The sequence below is a fragment of the Salvia hispanica genome, chromosome 5 (assembly GCF_023119035.1).
Source record: "Salvia hispanica cultivar TCC Black 2014 chromosome 5, UniMelb_Shisp_WGS_1.0, whole genome shotgun sequence".
NCBI lineage: Eukaryota > Viridiplantae > Streptophyta > Magnoliopsida > Lamiales > Lamiaceae > Salvia > Salvia hispanica.
The window spans coordinates 34,244,293-34,249,657 of NC_062969.1; the positions used below are offsets into that span (position 1 = coordinate 34,244,293).

A 5,365-nucleotide genomic window follows, 5' to 3' on the forward strand; every position below is an offset into this window, starting at 1 on the left:
ACGGAGGGAGTACTATTTTTATAGCTTTATCTTTTCCCTTATGAGAACCTATCAAATCCATTATTATGTGGTTGCATTTAATTAATCTTTTAATATAAATGTTTGTCTTCTAGATTGAATATTGCTAGATAGATGGAGCCAATTTAGATAGATACTCGGTGAAAATTGTCATTAGGTTTCCATCATTTTCATTAAAGGACGTCAAAAAAGTCCCAAGTGGGATTCCTAACTCAAACACTATCATTCTTTTATTCATATTTTTTATTATTTTCTTTTATTATTGTTTTCAAAGGCACGTCTTGAAAATATCAAATCTATGGATACAAGTTTCATATATCACACAATAGAGCTTTTTAACGTCACTCAAACAAAAATGAAACATGGTTGAATGGTTTTGAATCGACAACACAAACCTTTCACGTCAAAGCGAAACAACAGATTGAAATGCACTCTTTTCTTTTTGATTCGTCCCACAAGAATACGTATTTTCTCATTTTTAAAATTCTCTTCTTTCTCTAATAAGGTGAGACTCATTCTCCAATAACCATACTTACTTTTTCTCTACATATTTCTTATTTTATCAATTATACATTAAAACTTGTGTCAAACTTAAAATTCATATTCTTATAGAATGAAGGGAGTACTAAGTATCAATAATATTTTAATAGCTTGGTTCAATTTATTTTGTAGCTCTAACTTCGATAATGTTCTTATAGAATGGAGTGACCATCACATGCTTCAATAACGCATCTTCCAGAGCTTTAGAATCACACCTAATATTGAAAATTATTAGGGCTCGTCTGGTAGGTTTGTAAATAATTAACAAGGTTTTATGGTTAATGGGTTTTCATGAATTGGTTGATAGATTAGTAAGTTGTTTGGTTCAGCCCAAGTAATTAGATTAGCCCATAACCCACGTTTGGTTGGAACAACGATCCACTGAAACACACAAAATGCTGACTAAAGTACCCCTCTCTCGGATGAACTCCAATTATGGATGTTGTATCCCAAAATCATGGAAATTCAAGCGGTAAACAATGATTATCTTCCCGCCAAGAGTGAAGAGTGTCGATTAGTTGGCTTAAATAGGGTTTACATAACTCAAATTTGTTCAGCGGCTCCTCTAACAAAAAATCTACCCTAGCGATCAAACGACGACCCGCCGTGCATCGGATACAGCTGTGACAAGGTAATTGGTTGCTCTCCGTTGTGTTGTTGTGTATTGCTCCTCCTATTCATAGTAATTGGTTTCCACCTGCCAAGAAACAACTCCAACAATCAAGACATCGTTATTCACAGGAAATGTTCATGCAGCAATGCAACATTTGAAAGTGTGCAAACCTTATTTGCGCTTTTCTCTAGATTTTCGCCTTGTCCCCGAATCAGAGCTAGCAAGATCCTATAGGTTTCTATAGCCTGCTTCGGCTGCTCTTGAGCGATCAGAACGAGGGCTTTCAACCTAAGAAGCTCAAGCTGTTCGATGCTTTCTGTTTCGTCCAATGCAAGATCAACGATGGCTTCTGCATCCACCAGCCTCTGTTCAGCTGATGCAAGCTTCCAGCCTCTTGCAGAGCTGCCAGCGCTCATCTTTGAGTACACCATGGCTTGGTTGAAAGCCGAAGCCAAGTTTCTTTGTACAGCGTTTTCCAACTTGAGTTGGAAGCTGATCTCCGGATCTTCAATCCCATCACGTAATGTATGGCTGAACGAGTTAACAGAGTCTCTATGTAGAGCTACAAACTACAAACTACAGCCAAAAAAACTAGAGCCCGCACACAGAGGGAGTATCTTCATACAACGAGTGATACGGATGAAAACTCAATCTGAATTCAGTCCAAAAAAATGAGAGCCCACAAAACTCAATCTGAATTCAATCCATTCACAAATGAACATCAAAGGGGTAAAATCAAAGAAAATAGACAATGCACTAAACAGGTCGACCACTATCCGGATTGATTTTTTTCACACAATTCACTTTATTGCAGATGCACACCACATTCATCATCACCAATTCATAATCACTCTATTGCGGAACGAAATCGATTATGCAAGGCAACCAAATCCAAGGGGAATATCTGATAGCTTCAGATGCACAATAATACCAACTCTCCAATCAGAACAGAATTAATTAAGCAAGAACCCCAATTCGAAGTTCAAAAAGTAAAACACCACATCAAAACCTAAAATATGCACAAATCGACACCATTCAACAACAATCGAACAACCGGATCAAAACTCACCCGGAAAACAGTAATCCGATGAACGCCGAACTGAAGTGAGTCGAAGAGGGGGATACGCCTGTGAAGTGCCGAACTCGCCTCGACGGAAATTGAGCCACCAACTGTAAATGAAGGGCAAAAGATGAAACGGTTGATGAATTTGGAGGGCAAAATCGTATAAATGCAGCGTTTTCAGCCAAATCGTGAAATGCCCGTCTCTTATACCTGCTCAAGACTCTGATTGTGTTAGCACGAAGCCACTGATAGTAGTAGATGAAGGTTGGAAACCCGGTTGTTGTGTACCGGGTCGCTGGAAACGTTTAGCGGCTACCATACGACGGTTAATGGGGTGAGGAATGTTGTTTCACGGCGTTTCAGGGGTACCAGACAAGCCCTTGCACTAATGCGAAAAAAGGGAGTCTTGCAAGTATAAATACCCTATTCTACATTAAAAGCTCTCCTGTTGTATGAAGATGGAACTTTGATTTCTCATCCTCGAGAACCGATGAATCAATCTCTTCCCCCTTGGCGAATCTAACATCACCAAGATGGAGAATTGATGCGACAATTCTGAAGATTGAATCCTGTAGAATAATAAAATATAAATTACTGACAGAAAGAGAGTATATGGGACAAAGGAGATCCAAATATGTTAAGATCGTACCTGCTCTTCTTGACCAATTCCAACAACATTCATGACTTTCCTTGTTGCCAAATAATCATGAGCATCATCCACATCATCTAGCACAAAGCAAGTAGTTTGGTTTAGGTAGTGAAATGTCTGCAGATGTCCCAGCTTATACTTCTTAATGTCCAGACAAAAATAATACTCCCTCCGTCCCTAATAATTCATAACCATTTGACCGGGCACGGGTTTTAAGAAATGTAATAGAAAGTGGGTTGAAAAAGTTGGTGACATGTGGGTCCTACTTTTATATATTAGTTTTATAATAAAATGTGAGTGTGAATGAGTTAGTGGAATGTAGGGTCCACTACCAAAAATGGTAAAAGTCAAAGGTGACAAATTTTTAGGGACGGACGAAAAAGGAAATAAGCTTCACATATATGAAAATGCAGAAGTAGACACAATACCAGACAAAAGTGTATTTGATTTATAACTTTCAGGAGTACTTCCCAGAAAGATTACAAAACAGAACTCACTACTCCCTACATTCCCGAGTTAGTGTTCCCGACCATCAAAACTTGTATTCCAAGAAAGTGGGAAATTTTACTACTTTTCCCCTAATTATTATGGGGGATATGAAGAGTTCTGCAAAGTCATAGTATTGAAAAACTGAACAAAGGGTAAATTTGGTGCCATTATTTCTGCATATAGTTTTCAAATAAGAGGCTTATTCGGGGACAATACTTTTTCAAAATAGGACACTCATTAGGCAAAGGAAAAAAGTATTTCCTAACCACATTTTCAAGTTGTAAACCTTACCTGTCAAACAGTATACACTTCATTTCCAGAAACACCTTTGACTGTACAAATGTTACCAGTTCAACTAGTCAAACTTTGCTACTCACTAGTTTGAAAGCATTATCATTATAACATATTCTACAAGAGAGACTTTTCAAGAAAATATTTTGAAAGAAAATAAACTATAAATAGTAAGATTATCAGTAATTAAATAGAAAATTAGATGACAAAACCTACCTCAAGAACTTGATGTTCCTACTGATCTTCCTTCACCTTCTTTATAGCAACCCCAATAAGCAAGATATTGCATAAGCATCTTAGTAGTTTCAGTCTTACCAGCACCACTTTCTCTGCTTACCAGTATTGAGCTACTTGTCCCCTTATTCATCATTTTTCTAATTTATCTAACAAGACTCGGTAATAACTTTAATTTATTTTTCCTTGAAAAAACCAAGAAGAAGAAGAAGATCGTACTAGACTGCAGTTTGATTACCTTGACAGTGTGTATCAGAAGAAAAGTAGGTTTATTACACTAAATTATGGAAACTTATCTTCTCTGTTCCAGAGCAAACTAATTATTTGTTGGCAAATTGGATCTAAAGAAGACAAGCAATGAGCTATCTATACTATAGTCCTTGACACCATACAAAAGAGGAAAAAGCATCAGCTAAAAAACAATGATGTTTTACCGTCCTTCCATCAGATGTTACGACTTCAACTTCGTCCGCGAGAATCTTTAGCATTTTCCCATCAATCCAAACAACCTCCGGATCCTCAACCCAAATGTGAGAACCTTCATATACTTTGGGTGGGGTGCCCTAGAAAAATTATTGAGTTTCAGCTGAATGTGAGAGCATAAGTTGGATACAAGAAGTTCAACTACGAAGTTTCAGTTAATAGTGATTCCTAAAATTTTACACAAAAAATAAGTTTAACAAGTATTAACATCAGCACCATCATGCTTCCACAATATCTCTATTTCTCCACCAACTTTTCTGTATTTTCATTTATTTAATTTTCCAAATATCCTTAGATGAAATCAAACACACCACTTCTAAAAAAGGATATTACCGGATCTATAAAGAAGATTCAAGAGAACAAAAACGTGATTCAGCAAAGATTTCAGCTAGAGTTTAAAGCACATGCAAAATGCTTCCACAAATTAAAACCATCAACATACCATTTTACTTTAGGAACCGAACCCTGATTAACATTCAATGACCAAAATTCACAAATCCGCGGATATGCAAAATCTGCGGCGATGTCAGAGTTTTTAAATCAATTTTTAATGTTTAGGAGTGAGTAGTGAGAAAGGGTTTATGGAGAAGAGCGACATTTAAACCCTACGATTTGGGAGCCGTTGAATACTTCTTTGGATTGGGAGGTTTTTAGGCGGGGAAGGGGGAGAGGTACTGACCCACCAGTGTCAATGTTTCATTTCTTAATTATTCATTTTAATTTACTAAATTCTCGAAACTATTCCCCTATTCCAATTCCCAAACCATTTATGAGCTCCATTTCGTTAATAAAACAAAATAAAAATGTAATAAAATGATAAAAATATAATAAAATCAAAATTTTAAAAATAGAACCTCTAAGCATTTGATTTTGAATTGATATCTAACAAATTTATATAGACATTGGAATTGTCGCGATGAAATTCTAGCACTGTCAAATTTAAAGGACCCATCAATATTTTACAAAACAATGAGCAATTCATATG

At 36.5% G+C, this 5,365-nt stretch overlaps 1 long non-coding RNA gene across 4 annotated transcripts; it reads right to left on the minus strand.

The window, feature by feature from the left end:
* Positions 1 to 981: 981 nt before the first annotated feature.
* LOC125186960 lies at positions 982 to 5,043 on the minus strand. Of its 4 annotated transcripts, none has more exons than XR_007170539.1 (7): positions 4,823 to 5,043; positions 3,880 to 4,460; positions 3,664 to 3,704; positions 2,884 to 2,960; positions 2,445 to 2,803; positions 1,342 to 2,341; positions 982 to 1,255 (listed from the first exon to the last, which is right to left on the minus strand). It is a non-coding gene; the product is annotated as an uncharacterized LOC125186960 (long non-coding RNA). The 4 variants fall into 4 exon arrangements; XR_007170541.1 differs by having other exon boundaries at positions 1,342 to 1,823; positions 2,241 to 2,341; positions 3,664 to 4,460; XR_007170540.1 differs by having other exon boundaries at positions 1,342 to 1,864; positions 2,241 to 2,341; positions 3,664 to 4,460.
* Positions 5,044 to 5,365: the final 322 nt, after the last annotated feature.